Genomic DNA, 22,209 nt, shown 5'->3' with positions numbered 1-22,209 from the left:
GAAGATCTTACATATATCCTTAACCAGTTATCACTTTTCTTTTTCTTTTTTCAAATAGGCAGTACACCAGACTCTCCATATTTCTATGCCTGTCTCTAATTTATTTATTCATTTGATAAATATTTAGTCAGGTCTCCCTATTTTCTAGGTGCCACTAGGCCTTAAGCACTGACACACCTGACAAAAACAAAAATCAACAATTACGTTACAGTATAGCAGGTACAGTAATGGGTGCAAACACAAGATATTATAGAAGCATAGAATGAGCACCAAATCCTTTCGACATGTATTTGTAGAAAATCCTTCCCCACTGAGACCAAATGGATCTAAAATAAAATACATTTTTCTAACCCCTTGACCATTCTGTACCATTACAGCATTTCCATATTTAAAGGACTCAGAACTGGAACTGTCAATTTTAATTAGTGAGAATTTTAATTTTCAAAAGGAAAGGATATGTGCAAATTAGAGCACATAGGTCAGTTGATGTTCTGCGCCTTTTAGACTTCCTCAATGGAAATGACCATTAGGAAAGTGACCCCCCATCATAAAGGTCTATGCCCAGAAAAAAGCATTTTAGACTAATTGTTGAATATGTATATTGGTGGAGGAAAATACCTGTTCTCTTTCTTCAAATTTTATAAAATAGTATGTTTTCATACAATTATCTGAGTATATTATCTAATTGAATACTATGAATTTCAAAAAATAACAGGTCTTCAATAAACAAAATGTTTGTCCCTTTAACACACCAATTTCTCTCTATTCATGATCAGAGTAGTTATATTTTTTCAACGTCACATTTTTTCAGTTACAAATAAAATTCTTAATCAGGAAGTATAATGGAGAACCAGTAAATTAGGATATCTCTTTATAAAAACAACAAAATTTTTACTTCCACTAATATTTTCAAACACTGAACTTTATAACTACCAAACAATAGTAAAACTGAAATGGATATGAAACTCAGAAAACTTTCAATTTTTGTTTAATGGAATCATTTACATGCTGCTAGGGTCTGAATATTTATATTCCCTCTCCAACCTCAGTTCATAGGTTGAAATCCTAACCCCTAAAGGTGACGGTATTAGTAAATGAGGCTTTTGGGAAGTTCTTAAGTCATACGGGTAGAATTCTTATGAATAGGATTTCCATCTTATAGAAGAAGCTCCAAAGAGATCCCTGGCCTCTTCCACTATGTGAGGATGCAAGGGAAAGCGTGACCCAGAAGGGGGCCCTTACCCAACTATGCTGGCACCCTGATCTTGGACTTCCAGCCTCTAGAACTGTGAGAAATAAAAATTTCTGTTTACAAGCCACCCAGTTTGCAGTACTTTGTTATAGCAACCTGAATAGACTCAGATACATGCTCTGCTTTCAGTTACTATTGCATATCAGTTCCTGGAAATACTTTCTACTTGTCTTTGAAAAGATTATCAGTGATTCAGTAGCTGGTCAGCAGCCAATCAACAACAGCAATTTCTTTCATATTCAATTCTTTCATTTTGGACCTATCCAGAAAAATGCTTGTTTTCCAAGCACCATTCAGTGATGAACAAAAAATCATATATCTTGTTGTTCACCAGGTAAACTGAAGATAAAGAAGATGAAGTCGCCCACACTTATGAGTCTTACAGAAATCAGCTTCATATGCGCCCGGTCAGTATAATTCTTGCACACAGTGTCTGCAAAGGTGAGTGAGTGCTAAGACTCCGTGAACACGAAGCATGTCACCTCATACTGTGTATGCTCTATGATGACCAGTAATCTAATTATTGAAACAAATTACTTATGAATAAAGAATAAAACAACTCCAAAGTGAAAGGCAAGCCAGAATTCCTAAGGCAGAAAAATAGAGTTTAAACTGAAAACAGAATTTTTCAAATGTAATATAATTATGGAAAATTAAAAGTTTGTGAAAACTATGCTCCAGAAGAGAAATAAATTTTCCTATTTCATTTACATTTAATATAGCATCATCTCAATAGGGCTTGCAGGGTTCCACATGGCAGAATTATATGTTGAAAAAATAACAATATAGTTGACAAACCATATTTAACTATGAAATAAGGAGATTCAAGTTGCCATTACATTCTAAAATATGTAATAAACGAGATTGGGGGTTCTGGTTCTGTGTAAAATGGAGTAAGCCCACTCCACCCTGTTAGTATCACTGAAACTATAAAACCTAGATAGAATAAATGGAGCAGCTAATTGAAAATTCAAAAGTAAATAACAGCAGGTGGGTGGGGGAAGAGTCCAGAATCAAAATATATTATCAAACTAGCTGTGAGTCTCTTAATTTTTTCCCATCCAGTTTTGGCCCCACTCTGGGCTTAATGCAGCCTGAAACCTAGGAAGTGGCTGTTGGTAATAACAAAGAAAGAGCAAGAACTCTAGGAAAAGCCCTCCCAAGGAGCAGGAAAGGGGTCTCCTAATGCTCAGAAAGTAAGGGAAATCTCTCCTTTTTCCCCCTCTGTTTTATTCCCATGTTTCAGTTCCAAAGTAATCCTGTAGTGGTGATGGCTACAACAGTAGTAGCAACATGGCCAGCAGGAGCCTAAAACTCTAAGGAAGAGGGACTACCCTCACTGACTGAAGAAACTCTGGCCTAATCTCACTGATTTTTCTCCTGTCTTCCTTCACTTGGCTCCAGATGCAATTGTGGAAAGTTCACAGCACAGTGGAGTAAATGAAGACCAAGCTTTTCAGCTGGAGGACAGTAAAGGCGGCCCCAGGGACCTAGAAAATACCAAGGAGATAACAGAGAAAAAAGAGTTTGAGAAAGTAACCTATAAATTGTTTATGAACTCCTAGATTACCTCTCAGCTGCACATATATAGATTTAACCATAAACAGCATACCATAGAATCCGAAAACTAAAATATGGGATAATCCCCCATGTAGGTCACAGAGTAGCTACTGGGTAGTGATCAGATGAAAAACATCCGAATAGTATCACAAAAGTTTTGAAAACAGAACTGAGATTAAAACTACAATTTACAGACAGTTGGAATGTGTGGCCTAAACTCAACTGCCTGCCAAAACCAAAACATCAATATTCTCTATAGAATTTTAAAAAGACACTAAGTGCTATAATGCAATGTTCCAAATATCTAAAACAAAATCTGAAAATTACTTGGCATAGAGAGAACAGGAAAATCTCAAACTCATGTGAAAAAATACAATCAATAGAAACCAACATCAAGATGGCACAGATATAAGAGCACTGGGTGAATTATCAGACAAAGATTTTAAAGCAGGTAGAAAAGTGCTCTAACAAGTAAGAGTAAATATTGCTAAGGCAAATGAAAAGCTAGAAAATCACAAAAAACAAATGATATAAAGAACCACCAAATAGAAATTTTAGAACTGAAAAATGCAATGCCTGAAATAGAAAATACACTGAACAAAATAGCAGAAGTGAACTTGAAGGCAGATTAATAGAAATTACCCAATCTTAACAGCAGAGAGAAAAAATATTGAAAAAAATTATTAGTGTCTCAGGGCTATGTCAGACAATACAAAATCCCTAACATTCATGTGACACATCACAATCGAATTGCTGAAAATTACAAAGTAAAAACCTTGCAAGCAGACTGAATAAACAATGCGTTACTTATGAGGGGAAAGTGGGTTAATGATTTGAATAACTTGATTTCTCATCAGAAGGAAGTAGAATAACATTCTTAAATGCTAAAATGGAAAAGAACTGTACACCCAGAATCCACAATTTAGTGAAATTATCCTTAAGTAATAAATGCGAAATAAAAGATTCTCAGTTGAAGAAAAACTGTAAAATTAGTTGCCAGCTCTCCAGTCAAAGAAAAGGAAACACGAGGCATGAGAAGAGCAGCAAAAGTGGTATCTGAGTAAATATAATTAACTATTCTCCTCCTGAATTCTTTAAAATATGTTTGGCAATTAAAAACAATATTATAACACTTTCTAAAAAGGCTTCCAATATATGTAGTTGTAACACAAGACAATTACAACATAAAGAGGAAGGGGAAAGGGACCTACATGATGGTAAGGTTTCCATATTTCACTTTAAGTGGTAAATACTGATTCTAAAAAGACTGTGAAAACATAAGTAGTATACTATAATCCCTAGAGCAATCACTAAAAAATTATATGTAGGCAAAAACACAATAAATTAAAATGAAATACTAATGTATTACTGGAATACTAAATGGAATGCTAAAAAATGTTCGAATAACTCAAAGAAAGGTTACAGATAAAGAACAAAAACAGAAAATAAAATGGTAAACCTGAACCCAAATGTTATCAAATAGTTAAAATATGTGAGATGCAGTGAAAGCATTATAGCATTAAAGAGCTTATATCAGAAAAGATCTCAAATTAATGATCTAAACTTCTGCTTTAAAAAACTAGAAAAAGCAAAATATATTCAAAGCAGGCAGAAGATGGAGAATAAAGAGAGTAAAAATCAATGAAATTGAAAACAGAAAAATAGAAAAAAATCGATGATACCAAAAGCTCTTTCTTTGAATAGATCAATAAAATGTAAACCTCTAGGAAGACTGATTAAGTAGAATAGCACTGAGTAGCCCTAGTACTATTTAGAGAAATTGAATTTATAGTTAAAAGTCTTCCAAAAATGAAATCTCCAGGCTCAGATAATTTCCCTAGTGAATTTTACTAAACATTTAAAGAAGAAATAACACCAGTTCAACACAATCTCTTCCAGAAAATGGGTGATTAAATACTTCCTCACTCACGAGTCCAGCATTAATTACCTTGATACCCAAACCAGATGAAGACAATACAAGAACAAGTTGATACATTAGATTTCATAAAAATAAACAAACTATGCTAATAAAAACTGCCAGTTATAAGATTCGGTCACAAGGATGTAATGTACAACATAGGGGATTATAGTCAATACTATCATAATAACTACATATGGTGACAAATAGTTACTAGCCTTAGTGTGGTAATCTCAACATAAGGTATACAAATGTCTAATCACTATGTTGTACATCTGAAATATAATATTAAATATCAACTATAACAATTTTTTTTAAAAACCCTGTGGTACATTCATCCATACAGTGGAATACCATTCAGCCATAAAAAGGAATGGACTAGTGCTTCACTCAATAACTTGGATGAAGTTTAAAGGCAATACACTGAGTGAAAGAAGCCAGTCTCAAAAGTTCCATATTACACAACTGCATTCATATGATATTCTCAAAAGGTCAAAACTGCAGTGATAAACTATTAAGTGGCTGCCTGGATTAGGGGAAGGTTTGACTTCAAAGACAGCATGAGGGAGTTTTTTGGGAGTGATAGAACTATTCTAAATCCTGATACTAGTGGTAGTTAATATAAACCTATACATGTATTAAAATTCACAGAACTACACACCCCAAAAAGGTCAATTTTACTGTATATTAATGAAATTTTTAAATGTTTTTAAAAGTAAAGACTAATATGAGAGAGCAATTATGGACTAGAATATAGATTTTTAACATTTTCAACACAGGTACTTTTTGAGTGACTTCAAAGTCTCAGTTTTTCCAATGGTTCTTTGCCATCACCAACACATAGAGGGCACCCAAATTATATTGCCACAAATGACATTGAGAGGATTTATTTGACTTTTCTATCTCTGGTTCCTGCATTTCCATTGCATTGAAAGGTTTGACACACAATATATATCTACAGCCTGTGAAGATAGAGAAATTAAAAGCAACAGGCACAATTTCACAATCCTGCTAAATACTAAACCAGAGTTGTAGAAAGAGGTCAGTTCCAAGACTCTAGGGATGGTATGGAGCTGGCCAGGTTTTTAGTGTTTGGGAGAAACTAGGCATTACAGTTGGCTCCAAGTTGGGTTACACTTTCATGTGACAGCTGTCCACTCTCTGAGAACATACCTACAATGCAATACTTTCTTTTCAAAAAGAAAAATGAGTGCCTTTTATGCTTCTGAACATTACCATAAAGGGTTTGATAAAGAAATCATAATATATTACAGGCTTCCACTATCTTCCAAAAGAGCAACAATTAAAGAACAGTACATGTTACACATCCACCAATAATCTCAATATATATTTCTGCAATTCTTCTCTAATAACCACACTTATGTCATTTTCATTTGCCATTGGGATTCTCATCTCCATTTTCTCATCTCCATTCATTAAAGCAAGATGATGTGACTAATTTAAATGGTAAAGAGGCAAACCTAAAGCTCTTATGTATTTTCTTTCTTTCCATTAGCAATTCTTCAATGCCTATTACAGGTCACGTGAAGGGAAGTTACAAGTGCAGAAAAGCAGAGCGTTTACATTTAGAAGATTAAGCCTTATGACTCATCTCACAACCAAACTTCCTGAGAGGACTACAGGAGGCTTTGGGATTAACAGCACTGTTAATCCTCATATCTGGGAAGCTGAATAACCAAGAGAAGAAAGGCATCCTGGATCGAAGTATGGAAGTAGAGAAGGAACTGCTGTTTTCTTATCCTTTTCATTTAATTCAAAACAGAAAAACTGTCAACTATATCTTTAATTTAACCCTGGTATACCTTGGCAAGACTCACGAACTGAAATGACAATCCACCTCTCCAAAAAGGAGCAGGGGAAACTGTGTAGGGCACAGGAAACACTTGCAAATAAACAAATCTGAGAATTAAAGGAGAGGAATTAGTGACAATACATGACCACATACAAATGCTTATTACAGAGAAATTAGTTTTTGCAAAGACACTAAATGTCATTCTGACCAGTAACTCAAGAAATGTCCTTTTCTTTGTACTAATCCCTTCTAAATCAGTACAACTTGCTATAACAAAATTATTACTAGGGGAAAATAAAAGCAATTGTTTTATACAGTAAACAGGCTTCCACTCTGGTTACTTTAGCTAAGCCTATTATCTGAATTTCTTAAATTCATCCTAGGCAGTTATCGCAGAGATAAATGCAATTGTTATATAAGTAGATAATTAATCTGTTCTTCAATGAATATTTTACAATTTAAAAGGGCATTTCACTATTTTTTGAAACAATATTACATTTTAACCTGGAAATATGTTATGACATACTATAAAAACTTATTTGACAACAAGAAAACCGCTCATCTACATCAGCATCAGGCATGGGCAGATACTGAGGATCTCTCCTAAATGTAAACCTATTTATTATAAATGCTTTGAACACCCCAACAGCTGAACTTTTGGTTACACTTTTCATACTATTTCTAGCTACTACTTTCTGACATGTTATAAGTTCTCTAATTTAACTCTTACAGTATATTTTGTGAGGGAGATTATCTCCATTTTACATACAATGAAAATAAGTAACTTGTCCAAAGTCATAAAGCCAGTGGTAAGTAGCAGTCCTATGCCAGAAAACAGAAAATATTAACCCAAGTCACTAGATATTAAAAGCATTAAAAAATGAGAAGTGGTAACACTGTTAATGATTCAAATGACTGCAAAATCGTTAAGCTGTTATCTGTCTTAGTCACTATATTACCAGGATCCAGCATCCGTGCCTTCAAATGAGTGCTCAATAAACAGTTCTGAATGAATGATTTATGTATAACAACCATGGGTAATATTTACTCAGCACATTTTATTTGTCAGGCATGGTTCTAAAGCGTATACACACACACACACACACACACACACACACACACACACACACACACATTCGTCCACTAGGAAAAATTAATACTTCAACAATGAAAGGAGAGACACAAGTTCTCAACAGAAAAACAGTGACTATTAAAAAAAGAAACATGAAAAGTACAGTGTCTGAAATAAGGTCTAAATAACAGAATGGAAATGCAAAGGAAAGCATCAGTGAATGTGAAGATACATCAGTAGAAATGATCTCATTTGAAGAACAGAGAAATAAATGACTGCAAGAAAATGAACAGTCTCAGGGTCCTGTGGACAACATCCAAAGTTCTATTCATGTCATTTGAATTCCAGAAAAAGAGGAGAAAGAGGTTGGTAAATTAAAAAAAAAAAAAATGTTTTAAGAATAAGGCCCCCAAATCTCCCAAACATAGTGAAAAAGGCACAAATTTAAAAATTCACAAAGTTCAGCATAAATAGGATTAACTCAGAAGACAAACATGCCCAGACATTATAATCAACTGCTGAAAAGCAAAGATAAAGAAAATCTTTAAAGTAGATAAAGCAACACAACACACAGCAATTGATTCAAATTACTGCAAACTTCTTACTAGAAACAATGGAATCCAAGAAGATATCTTCAGTGCTAAAACAAAAACAACAACAACTAAAAACTGTTAACCCTAAATTCTATATCCAGTGAAGAAATCCATTAGAAATGGAAGTAAAAAAGACATTCCCAGCTAAGAAAAACAGAGAATTTATCACCAGAAGAGTGACTGTAGAAGACATGCTAAAGGAAGTTCTTCAGGATAGAGAGAAATGATACCATAGAGAAACCTGAAATTTCATTAACTAAGAACAAGAAAAATAGTAAACAGGTATTTATGAGATTATTTTTGTCCTTTTAAGCTCTTTAAAAAATGTATGATTACTAAAAGCAAAAATTACATAGCTGTCTGAGATTTTCATTGCATAGATATGTGTAGTACATGTGGCAACTGTAATATAAGGGTCACTGGGGGAGTTGTAGGGCTTCTACATTTACTTCAAGTGGTAAATATTAAGTAGACTGTGGATGTTTAGGTATATGTGTTACAATCCCCAGAGCAGCAATTAAGAGGTTGTCATATTGGACTTTTAAAGACCTAATTACATGCTGTCTATAAGAAATGCACTTTAAAAATAAAGACACAGACAGGTTAAAATGAACGTGTGGAAAAGTTATGCCATGTAAATAGTGATCAAAAAAAGTTGAAATGGCTAGAATAATATGAAATATATTTTAAACTTCCCTTAAGGGCTTGACTCAGTTTTAGTTTTACCTAGTTCTGTAGCAGTTTTAAAACAATAAAACTATATTGCTTTATTCATCTCCCTCATATTACTCATATGTTGATGTCTAAGTAACTTAACATGTACAATAATTACTAAAGAAACATGGCCTAATGCATAAAAACTTTCCTGTATGAAGTCTTTTCTATAAGGCTTTCAGGTGAATTGACAGCTTACAACTTTAAGTTATTAACACTGTACTCTCCATTAGAACAATTAAAGAAACAATTTTATTGACAGGCCACCTAGGCATACAAAATGGTGTTACAATTATATTTACATTATCGGATCATGTATCATTTTGTCGGCTGTTTCACTGATCTCAAGGAATTTTCAAAGCAGTTAGTTGCTGTAGCTGCTCTCTTTAATGTTTACATTTGTTTCTGTTTACTTTAAGCTTCTCAACTAGTACTGTGATCAGGGTATTGAGCCTGGCATTGGAATACAAGATGTATTAAGATAGTACACCCCTTCCTGGTGCAAAAAGTAGAGTTGGAGAAATAGGATACAAAACATAAACAACAAGATAGCATATGCTAAGTGGCAAAAATGAGGTACAGGCATTTTTAAGCATTAATTTAGTCAAAATAAATAAATAAATTCACTTAAGAAAGCAATAGTAGATAAGGGCAAAGATAATTATAAGACTTAAAGTTTAAGTTCAAGTAGGACTTAAAATTGTGTTTTATAAAAAGCAGAGAAACACTAAGGAAAAGTCTACCTCTCTCCCATTTATCCATTTTGAGTTGTTTCTGAGATGCTTAAATTGAGAGTTTTAAAGATAATGCAGCAGCAGGAAGTGGGAAAAGAAAGTATGGAAAACTAGTTAGGAACAAAACAGAACATTGGGAAGCAATAAAGAAAACCTGATTAGAACTAAGCTCCCCATGAGCAAAGGCCATAATTCATCCCCAGATCTAACAGACATAGATAACAACAAACCCAGACCATAGGATTATTAGGGGTAAGGAGAGTGCCAACTTTATATCAGGCAATGACTAAATACTCTGGCATGCTTTGCACATCTAATCCTCAAAATACCATATCACAATACATTTTAAAAACTAAAGCACCACCAATACTGAACGCCAGAACACTCTGTTAAAAAGGCTTGAAAACCAGTTCTAAACAGAGCTAACTTTAGGATATGAAATATAGAATTAGCTGTTTTTACCACTAGACTTAAGTAAATGTTAAAATTGGTGAGGAAATTGGGACACTGATTAAGTTACATATAAAAAGTGACAATCAGTAGTAAGTAGTATATAGGACAACCAGAATTCAAGTCAGGTCTGACTGACTCCAAAGCCTATATACAAAAAGTGAACTGATTTTTATCTTATCAAAATTATGTTTAAAAAGACTCCCCTAAAAGTATATCTGAGAACTCTAAGGATAGAAAGGAAAATAAGGAAGATTAGTCTTATCACTAACAGAGATTTGAGTCTTAAGAGGGTCTAAATAAAAAAAAAAAAGTTGAGAACATGTGATCACCAATTTTCACTAAAATTTTTGATATAATAACCTTTAATAAAAATAAGTTCATATAATCTTTAAAAGAACATGTCTGTATATACTGCTATTCTACCTGGAAGTGTTAAAGCCCAAGTCAATGAGCAAACTGTCTATCATAAGGATGGTGAGGGGCCCTCAGTGAGGTACTGGAACAAACAAAATTGTGAGATCCTCAGCATCAGGTATAAGAAGTCTGAAGTGAGGCATGCATTCTGGCACAAGCAGAGTGAAAATGTTATGCAACACAGGAGAGGAAGCAGCAGTGGCAACGGAAAACAGCTACACACAGAGGATTGATCATTTAAGTAAACACAATAATGATAATGGAAGCCAGGTTTCTCCTTGTAAGAGAAGAGAGTTATAAATTTGGAAAGGGAGAAAACTTTAACACTGCAGATTGACATTGGTACCAATTCATGGTTTTCTATATAGATATATAAATAAATATAGCTCCCAAATCCTGGTTTCTAAATACCTATTCTACAAAAACAAAACGAAACAAAACAACTCCCTGGAGAAATAGTTAATTCTAGGCTGTGGCGGGAAAAGTACAGATGAGCCTGGAACATTTTCTTGTTTCAAGAAGTAAGGAAGTGCTCAAAGCAAGTCAAAAGAACATAGAAACTAGCCTGAAAGGGCTTTCACTGGCCAAAGTTGGGACAATTTGAGAATAACCAACAAGTCTGATGAGGAATGGATTATTTATAGTCTCAAAATGCTTCCCCACACTTATTAATTGCTAAGAAGGGGGAAAAAAACTTCATAGTAAATAAGATGGGAAGACTTCGCCTTAATCAAGTGATCAAATTGCATTTCATCAGTAATGGGACAAAGAGAAATTGTATGCCATCTGATAGGATGCAATGAGAACACAGCATTGTTACTGGGATGCTCCTGCCAAAAAATGCACAATCTGAATCCAACCATAAGGAAAATATCAGACAAATCCAAACTGAGAGACATTTTATAACAAAGCTAACCTGTAATGTTTTAAAGTTGTCAACGTCATGAAAATCAGGAAAAGACTGAGGGTTTGTTCTAGGTTGGAGTGTAAAAAGACATTACAATTAAAAGCAACACAGAATACTGAACTGTCTTCCAAAGGAAATTACTGTGGAAACTGGCAACACTTGAATGAATCATGAGGGTTAAGTGATAGTAATATAGCAATAATTTCCTTATTTTGATACAGTTTATGTAACTTAAAGTCCCTGTTCAAATGCATCTGCAGCTTACTTTCAAATGGTTGGTGGGAGAGAGTTCTTTGTACCTGGGACTTAAGAAGGATAATAATAAACTAATAATAAAATTGAACAATTACAACAATACACTGTAATAAAATTTATGAAAATGTGGTATCTCAGCAAACTAGCACAAATTTCTTTTCTTCTTCACAATTCACAGCTAGAAGATTCATTCGCACTGTATACCTTAGCAACCTTAGCATAAATTTTTTTTTTCTTTCCTTACTGTCAACTTACTCTCAAATGGTTCAGGGAAAAAAAGTTCTTTATATTATACTTAGAACTTTCCTGAAAGTTTAAGACTATTTTAAAAAAAAGAAACAGACTACCTACAATATTCACTTACAGCACCTAAAATTAGCGTATCAGCAAAATAGTACTCTCGAATGAAGAATATGTGTTTCCAACTCTTGTAGTCACCCATTATCCACCGGGAATATATTCCAAGGTCCCCAGTGGATGCCTGAGACCATAAATAATACAGAATCCTATGTATACTGTGATTTTCTATAACAAAATTGAATTTAAAAATTGGGCACAGAAGACTAACAATAACTAATAATAAAATTGAACAATTACAACAATATACTGTAATAAAAGTTATGTAAATGTGGTCTCTCTCAGCAAACTAGCACGAATTTCTTTTTTTCTTCACAATTCATGGCTAGAAGATTCATTTTTACTGTATACCTTAGCAATCTTAGTATAAAATTTTTTTTCTTTCCTTACTGTCAAGAACTTTCAACATTTTCACTTAAATGAGACATTTTATGGCTTCTCTTTGGCCATATCCGAATTGCCATCACTATTCTTGCACTTTGAGGCCTTTAGTAAGTAAAATAAGGGTTACTTGAACACAAGCTCCACCATACCGCAACTATCTGAAAATCAAGACGGCTACTAAGCAACTAATGTGAATATGCTGATTAAACAATGATTAAACATATTCACATGAAACAATGTGAATATGCTGAGATGATTAATGTCCTAGGTGGGATAGAGAGGGATGACGTGAGATTTAAAATTTATGAATTGTTTACTTCTAGAATTTTCCACTTAATATTTTTTTATCGCAGTTGACCATAGGTAACTGAAACCACAAAAAGCAAAATCGCAGATAAGAGGGTACTACTGTATAAGAAAGGACTGCTTTATTATTTATGGGATTCTTAATGATCTTTGATCTATAGTTGCACTGCCCAATACGGTAAACACTATTCTGTTCCTTGGTCACACTGGCCATATTTCAAGTGCTCAACAGCCAGCTACCTGTTTCTGTCACCTACTGTATGAGAAAGAACAGATACAGATCACTTTCATCATCACAGTAAGGTCTACTACTACTACTACTACTACTATACAACACTGATATGGAGTTTGGGAGGCCAACTGATATGATGAATAACTAAATGCCAAAGAATCAGAAGGACTTGGGTAAAGATTCTTAGGAAGTCATTTAAGTTCTCCAGAGCTTTGAACTCCTTTCTGTAAAACGGACTGATACACCCAACACTGAAAGGCTGATGAAAAAATCAAATTAAAATGTACGAAAAATGTCTAGAACAGAGTGGTTGGCACACAGTAAATATTTGATAAACATGAAGTCTCTACTGTAATATGGGTGGGTAATTTCTTAATCTTTTCATCTCAGTACTTTTAGATCTAGTTAAACAATTATAAGAGCGTGAGTTTGAAAAAAAAAAAAAAAGCAGCTTATTATCCTGCTTATTCAAAAGGCAACTGAACTCCATGTTGTTTAACTCTCATTAACACTTGACACTACTGACTACTCTCCCCTTGAAATACAGGTATACCTCGGAGATATTGCGGGTTCCATTCCAACCACAGCAATAAAGCAAGTAGTAATCTTTTTGCTGGTGGAGGGTCTTTCCTTCGATTTGTAAAAAAACATAACTGTGAAGCTCAATAAAGTGAAGCACAATAAAACAAGGTAGGTATATCCATACTCTCTTCCTTTGGTTTCTATAATACCACACTCATCTCCTACTTCTCTGACCACTGCAGTATTCTTTGAGAGCTGATATTCCTCCAGAAATTTTTTTTTTTTTATGTTAGAAGCCACATGATTCCACTCTAGCACCTTTTTTCCAAGTTATATTCCCTTCCTTAGGCAATTCCATCTATAGTTTCAACTACCTATATGACTCTAGTTTTCTATTTCCATACCATATCTCCTAAATTTTAGAATCACATCTCTAATTGCCTACAGAAATTTCCACCTGAAAGTTCCAAAGGTACTTTAAACTTATTATCAGAATCAAAAGAACCATGGTCCTTATTTGGTACCATCATCAACCCTGCTGTTTAACTTAGAAGTCATCTTTGAAACTCTTCTCTCCTTCACCTTCAACCCATCATCACAGGTCTACTGATAGCAAATCCCATTCACTACTGTCAATCTCCACATCATTTGTGATCCTAATTCAAGCTATTCTCATCTCTTCTGTATTACTACTGCAAAGCCTTAATTTTCCCACATCCACCCTTACTGCCTCTCCTTTTCAATACACATCATTACAATACTAGTTCTGCCTTCTGGAACTATCAAAATTATGCTTAATCTGGCTTCTAAATGACATTTTAAACAGTAAGATAGTTACACCACTCTACTCTTAGCTAAGCATTCTTAGTTCCTTCTATCTTCTGATAAATCTGTTTCAAGGTCACACTCTGCCATACTCTCCTTCAAAACCATGGACCCATAAACTAAACATAATGCACGAATATAAGTAATTTAGCAGTTTATGCAAAAGACTGAGACTTGCACAGTCAAAAGTTTCAAACCACAATTACTATTTTTAATGTTTTAAAAATGTTTCCAGTTGAAAGCATGTTAATTCATTAAGTATGTATTAAGCACCTACTATGTATCAGGCAGACATTTTTCATGTGTTTGGGGACAAAACAGTAACTCCAACTGACAAACCCTGTTCTCAGAGAACTTGCATTAAAGTGAAGAAAAAAAATACAATAAACATAAGTTAGCAAATTATACAGTGTGTTGGAAAGTGATAAATGCTATGGGAAAATATCTGGCTTAAAAAGTGTTAGGAAATGTGGAAGGAGGGCCTGCTGTTTTATACAGATCAATCAAGAGAAAACCTCAGTAGCAAAGAAGTGTGGCTGGAGGAAGACTGAAGTAAGGAAATCAGAGAAAAAAGAAGAGGCTCAAAACACTCAGAGCCTGACAGACCACAGTAAGGACTACAAATTTTACTATGACCAAGAAGGGTAGCCATTTGAGAAGTGACTTAATCTGACAAATTTTAACAGGAGCTCTCTGGCTGTTGAGTGTTACAGACTACAGGTGAACAAAGTTCACAGTGAGACTTTTTAGGAAGCTATTTTGCAAGTGTGAGAGGATGGTAGTGTTTTCACATTTTATATTGAACTTTTATGTGTATAAGTAATTACTAGGAATTAAAAAGCCACAACTTCAAAAGGAGACTACACGGACAATGCAAAGATGAGTCTTGAAATAGCAACAGAATAATACTATTTTTACTCTGGGCTCTACTTAGTGCTATTAACAGTTATCACCACTCAGATGCAAAATAAGGTGCAAGGCTATTAATTTATTCTTTGAGACAGAGAATTAAGAATTTAAGTTTTAAGCATCTTTATTTCATTGGGCAAGGTAAGTCAATATTCAATTTACATCACTAAAGGACAAGGGCAGAGGATGGCAGAGCTTTCTAAAAGAAAGTTATAATGAATTATTCTAGGGCTGACTTTTTATTACTTTATGCCTTCCACTCTCTTTACTTAGATTTTACAACTATCTCTCACTGATGTACCTAAAAAGTTCAGTATTAAGTTGATGAGTAGTAAAATATCATACTCTTATTACTAAAAGATGCTATTGATGTTTCAACATGTTAGACACGGATTCATCCTATCTCTGCTAATTAACAGAACAGCTTTTCAAAAAAAAAAAAATTGCCTAAGTATTGGTTAGGGCTCAGGATGATGGGGAAGTGAGTGACCCCTAAAGAGTTTCAGTCTTAACCGCTGAACCCCATTACCACCACTGAAAGACATACAACAACTCCCCTTAAAATTTTCTCCCTGACACATTCCAGGCAGCACATTTAGGAATAATTTTTTATTTTCTTCCACAGTTTTCTCCCTCCTTGACATACTGAAGAATATCTTTATAGCATGAGTACACTTAGAGTAAGCAAACACCCAAATTTTATCCACCGAAATGTCAAAATGTACTCAAATGCTCAGGAAAAAAGGTTACTATCTGAATATAAAACTAAATGATTATTAACCTACTTGCAAGCACCAAAAATTATTGTAGTAAAAAAGTGCAGCAACAAGAATTGCTAATTAAAAAAAAAACTTATACTGCATAAACACAATATAAAGTACATCCAGATTATCTCTGATATGTTAGGATAAAAAAAAATTCAGATGATTTCAAAATTTCATTTCTTCTGCCCAATAAATTAAAATTCCAACAATAAAAACAAAAGTCCCACAAACTTTTTACTGTAGCTCTTAACCAACAGTAAAAAAATGAGATGATGAAGCTAACTGCCAAAGAAACAGGAAAGAGAAAGCAGTGGTCTGGAAAGAGACTTGATTTACATATTGTAATTTTAATACAAAACTAGTAAAATACAAAAATCACCTTATTTAAGAATGTTTTGCCTTTAATATTCTGCTGAGCCAAGCAATCATATGCATCAATTAACTTTTCTTTTAAAACAAGAAAAATACATTTTTAAAACGCTTTTCCCCAAATTCAGTGAAAAGGCCCAAATTGGGGAAATTTAACATCAGCATCTACTAGCCAAAGCATTATATTAAAAACTTTTCGATCAGTTTTGCTTAAATATTTCAATTCATTGGCAATAGCATAAAGATGTTAGTTAAAACGTAACCCAAAAGGAATGAAAAAATGCTCATATCGTAAACACTGCATGTAATATGGTAAAAAAATATATGGGAGTGTTTTAAAACTCAACATTTAAATTTGTGAATGTTTTAATCAACTATTCTAAATCAAGTGTTTAGTTTAAAAACAAATTTTCAAAATGTATGTAGGTGGCCAGCAATCTGAAAGACTACAAATGGTTCAAAATTCCTTGATCTGAGGAGGGACAAATGATTTAGCAAAGTTTAGAACTCCTGGCCCTTTTGTTGTCAAGCCAGGAAATGGGTTTAAAAATTGGGGGTGGGAGAAGTTTGAAATTCAGGGCATCGGGTAAACGCTGATGCTTAGAAGCAAGCGCCGGCTCCTCCCCATCCGCGCACTTTGGGAGGTCACGACGTAGTAAAGTTTGGTTTCACGAGCGGGCTTGGACGCAAATGACAAAAGCAAAGTACCCCAAGTAAAGCAGACAGAGGGGTCGGGGAGCTCCCGGAGGCCAAGCCGGACACGTTTCCATTGCAGGGAGGGGGTGTATGTGTGGGGAGTCTGTCGTGGAGCCTCCTTCCACTACACCTCCACCCCCGACCTCGCACTCGGGCGGGGACAGGCTTGGCCGGCTGAGGCGGCAGGAGGCGGGTAGGCCATAGGAGGAAATGGGACAGGGTGCCGACAGCGAGGCGGTAGCGGCTGGAGCGGGGCCTCCCTCGCCGGGTAGCGACAGAGAAGGGGGACCCTCCCCACCGCAGCTTCCCCCGCCTCGAGAGGCAGTTCCAACTTTCCTCCAAGCGCAGGACGCCGCCTGGGCCGCGCGAGATTCGGAAACTTTGTCCTCCCTCCCATCGCCCCGGGCCCGCTGCTCCGCTCGGCGCCGGCCTGTAACCCCCACCTCGCCGCGACAGCTGCGCGAGCCCATCCACCCCCGAGGTCGGCCCGTGTTTACCTCAGGCCGAGGTCGAGGCGCTTGCTCCGGCGGCGGCGGCCCCACTGCAGGTTCCTATGTCCCCGTCACGCTGCCGCCAAGTTCCCAGCAAGGACTCCTTCAGCCGCTTTGAGGTGTTCCGGGGGCCGCTGGGGGGGCCGGCTCTGCCGGCCGGGTCGGAAAGCGGCGGTAGAGAAGGGAGAGGACCCGGGCTGCGCTGCTCCGCGCGGCTTGCGCCACTGCTGCTCCCCCTCCCCCCGCCTTGTCTGGCCTCTTCCCTCCCCTCCCCTCCTCCCTTCCTCCGCTCCGCTCTGCCGCGCCGCCACTGTCGACACGCTACGGTGACGACGGCGGCAGCGGCGGAACTCGCCGCACTCTCCCTACTCTCTTGCTCTCGCCCAGCGTGCACACATGCGGCGCTCAACGAGGCCGCAGAGGGGCGCTAGCAAACCACCGTTTGCGACAGAGGAACGTGGCGGGCGGGGTCACGTCTCGCGGTCTGCGAGCGGGAGGAAGAAAAGCAGCGAGTAGCGCGGGCTTCTGGGAAACATTCTCACCGCCCCGCCCTCCTCCCACGCTACAGGCTGTGCGCATGCGTCCTGCGCGGAGCACTGGAGTAGGCGCTGCTTTGGTGGTGGTTGCGATAAGTTGCTGAAGACAATGCAGGAGGCTCTTGGGGACATGTGTGTGAGGGGATTTGCGCGGCATTTGCTAGCCTATCTTTATGGTAATTTGACATTGAAGAGTGTAATATGTTATTTGGCGGTGGATTGAGTTTTCACCCAGCAGCATTGCCCACCAGAAGTGCATCCTGCGGGGAGGTTGTGAAGTGGCTGTAATTTACAAGTCCACCTCTTTACTTCTCTCCTGGTGGGCACTTTAAAAATTCAAGAGTAGAGGTTAAATAGTGACATATGATTATTCATTCAATAATTTGTTGGCGCCTGCTATGTGGAATGTGCCCTTGCCTATTCCTTCCCTGTCGGTTTGTCATCTTTTGTTTTTCCTCAGAAATACCTCTACAGACTTGTTCAAAGTCACTGACTATTTCACCTAATGTTTCTTCTGGACAATTTGTTTCTTCAAGCTCCTGACTCCTCTTCCTGCCCTCGATGTCCACCCCTTCTACGAGGTGGTCCTTTCAGTCCCCCAGCCCACACCATTGTCCAGCTAACAGCCCCCGCAGGACGAAGTCAGCCCTGGCCGCCCTGCCGACTTGGCCTACCCAGGTCTCAATCACAGCCAGCCTTGCCTCTCTCGCCTTTTCCTGTCATCTGTCCCCTTCCTCCCTTTCTGTGCGGGCTGCTCTCTCTTAGTCATGCTGACCCCTGCCTAGTATTACATTTCTCCTCACTTTTCTCGACACGCCACCGACTGGCCACCTTTTTTGCCACACTCTCCAAGACTGTAGGTCGGTCGGTTACCGTGTCCTCTGCTCCTCGCACTGTGAGGTCGCTTCGCACTGTGAGGTCGCTTCTCTGGCACCCTCATCCTATGCATGTGTTTAGTCTGCTCGTTGTCTGTCTCACACTGTGAGCACTGGGGAAATGTCTTATAATTTTTATAACAACAGCTCCCGGAACGGTGCCTGCCACTCAATAGGGACTTGGTAAATAATTGCTGAAGGAATATATGAATGGCAGACTTTCTCTTTATATTTCAAAGTCTTCGGAGTTTTACAGTGTGTAGTTTTTGATATGAAGTTTGGGAATTAAATAGGCTTTGCTGTGTTTTGGAGTTTTGAAGGAGCAACGATAGAAGAGTTAAAATGCTTTCTTCTAATGGAAGAAAAATTTTTATGAAAGGCCTTTCCCTGTCACTCTCAGAGCAAACAGCACACCATAAAGAATGTTATAAAGAATATTTTAAAGAATGATTAAGACAATTGCTGAAAACTGTTCAAAGAATTATGTGATATAACCAGATCAAAAGCACTGTTAGGAGCTATCCAACGCAATAAGGGTGTAGCTTTGTTATGGATGTATGCTCTAAGAGTGTAACTCTGGACAGAGACTTCTGTTGCAGCTTTCTTCTGTGTGTTTTTTAGGTAAAAATCTGTTTAAGGGAAAATGTTCTCAAAATTTAAAGGTCAAATGATAACAATTGTCAAATAGAAAACTATAATTTTTAAATTGACAATAACAGTATACTGTTTTAGCAAAACTAAATATGAATTTTTTGGTATATTTTTCACTGGCAGATCATAAAGTTTTAACTTTTTTACAGTTGGCCTCCTAGGTATTGTGTGAGCATGTTATAAGAGAAAAATGCTCTTAATGCTAATATGCCAGCAGTTTCTACCTTGATGTGCAAATAGAAAAGAGGGTTGTGGTTTGTAATAGCCCATCCCTTTCTTGCTTCCCAAGGGAGAAGACTGTATATTTCTGTACATGGAGCAACCTCTTAATTATATTTGCATAATGAAGATTTATTATCCTCTATGTTGTTTCAATATTTTTTATTTATAATAGATACAGAGTTTTAAATAAAAGATGAACTATAAATTGCAGGAGTAAAGATTGATATACCAACTATCACCATCAACATTTTAGATTTGATTATAACTATAAAAAAGCACAAATGATATGCATCATGAACAACATTCAACTGAATGCCCAATTGGCATGTTGCACTTGACACTTCAAATATCAAACCTGTCACAGAGCAACAGAAATTTATAATGGCATCTTTAAAAATGAAGGGTAATCAGTGTATTGGTTTTGACACAGCTTTATCAAAGATAACTACTCTTATTTAACTATTATGAATTGAATACAAAATAAAATTCAAATTAAGGTGGGGAATCAAGGTATAAAGACATTGGATTAAGTGGGAAACAGTTCTTTTAAGACCTTTTCAGTTTTAAACAAATCACTTATTTTTTCTATTCCTCAGTTTCCATATCTATTACAATGGAATTTTTTATTTTAATGATCTCTGTGGCATTTTTATGGAAGAAGTGCATAAATTCAGAGGGTGTATGGTTTAATACTCCTACAAGCAAAACATAACCAAAAATAAAATATCTTCGTAAGGAATGAAAAATGCATGCTATTAGTAAAGGTTAATTTACAGGATTTAAATAAAAATAGCAAATAGTTTATTTCTATTTTCACAACTGTGAAGAATAATCAGGATGATACTGATTGTTATCCAGTTGTTTTTTGTGTGGAATTAAATTTATTTCAGCAACAATCAATTGGGTATCTACCCTCTGGGAGGTGCTGGGTAGTGGTTATAGTGTCTCAGAGTCAGTTTAGTGGGTATAGATAAAAAAAAAGTACAAAAACAGACTTGAGAAGAATATAAATGCCATAAAAGGAATAAAAACAAAGTGCTGGGTGGGAGCAGGAGGTGTCACATGATGGAGAGACTATAAAAAGGACCAAGGACAATTTCATAAAATACCAGATCTGAACAAAGTACAGTTGACCCTTGAACAACACAGATTTGGACTGTGCAGGTCCACTTCTACACAGATTTTTTTCATTTATATATACAGTACTGTAAATGTGTTTTCCTTATGATTTTCTTAATAACATTTTCTCTAGCTTTATTATAAGAATATAATATATAACTATATGTTATATAATATGTATACATCAGTGAAGCTTTGATGGCTTCACTGTTCACAGGGCAATACAAATAAACAAATGGAGTAGTTTATAAAATTAATTTTTTTGGTGTTGCAAATGCATTTCTTTTAGGATATCATAGTGATAAGAGATAGGAGAACTGTGAAACTGAATACTATCATTTGTCAAGATTGAAAAGCTAGCAGCCCTAAGTCAGTCCCTAAACCGTTTTCCTTATGATTTTCTTAATATTATTTTCTTTTCTCTAACTTTATTATAAGAATATAATATATAATACATATAACATGCAAAATAAGTTTTAATTGGGTGTTTATGTTATCGTTAAGGCTTCTGGTCCACAGTAGACTAATATGGTTAAGTTTGGGAGGAGTCAAATGTTATACATAGATTTTTGACTCTGGGTGAGGGGGAGGGTTGGTGCCGCTAACCCTGGCATTGTTCAATAGTCAACTGTATAGGTAGGTATTATTCCAAACTCGAAGACCCCAGTCTCTTTTAGATTGGTCTCCCATGCCCCATAGCACCTCTTTTACATTTTTACCACTCCCCTCAAGTCTCAGCGTCACAATCACTCCTGCTGAACCCTTCAACCCTGAACACCGCAAAAGATCTTACCATAATCTTTATAGAAATAACTTCCTTAACTTCTTTATACCTATAAAGTCTGTTCATAATGGCCTATATCCATACATGTTTTCCTTTATCATAGAGGAAAAACTAACTTCTGTCATTTAAGGCTTAGCTTTCTACTTGTGCTGTACATCTGTTTCTTCCAGACTTTGAGATTTATGGACCATTAACATTTCTAACGGTTTAGGGACTGACAGGGCTGCTAGCTTTTCAATCTTGACAAATGATAGTAATCACTTTTACAGTGCTCCCATCTCTAATCACCATGATATCCTAAAAGAAATGCATTTGCAACACAAAAAAACTAAATTTTATGAACTACTCCATTTGTTTATTTGTATTTCCCTGTAAACAGTGAAGCCATCACAGCCCTAATACATTTGGGACTCTGCTCTGAAACAGATCCCCCCCACCCCCTCAGGGCCCATTCCATGGGTTATTCTGTCTTCAATATTTTC

General features: G+C 36.3%; 1 protein-coding gene across 3 annotated transcripts in view; it reads right to left on the bottom strand.

Moving 5' to 3' along the window:
* The window catches only part of SCAF11 (SR-related CTD associated factor 11), a 65,049-nt gene extending 47,300 nt beyond the window's left edge, over positions 1–17,749 (bottom strand). For 2 of the 3 annotated variants that reach the window (XM_016134308.2, XM_016134314.2), the window contains exon 1: positions 17,547–17,749. The gene's annotated coding sequence lies outside the window, so the exon portion shown is untranslated. The remainder of the gene's footprint in view (positions 1–17,546) is intronic. The other variant, XM_016134313.2, reaches the window with a different exon arrangement.
* Between the last annotated feature and the right edge of the window lie 4,460 nt (positions 17,750–22,209).

The sequence above is a fragment of the Rousettus aegyptiacus genome, unplaced genomic scaffold (genome assembly GCF_014176215.1).
Source record: "Rousettus aegyptiacus isolate mRouAeg1 unplaced genomic scaffold, mRouAeg1.p scaffold_m13_p_2, whole genome shotgun sequence".
Taxonomy (NCBI): Eukaryota; Metazoa; Chordata; class Mammalia; order Chiroptera; family Pteropodidae; genus Rousettus; species Rousettus aegyptiacus.
Note: the sequence above shows the minus strand (reverse complement) of the source record. Positions and strands in the feature narration are given on the sequence as shown.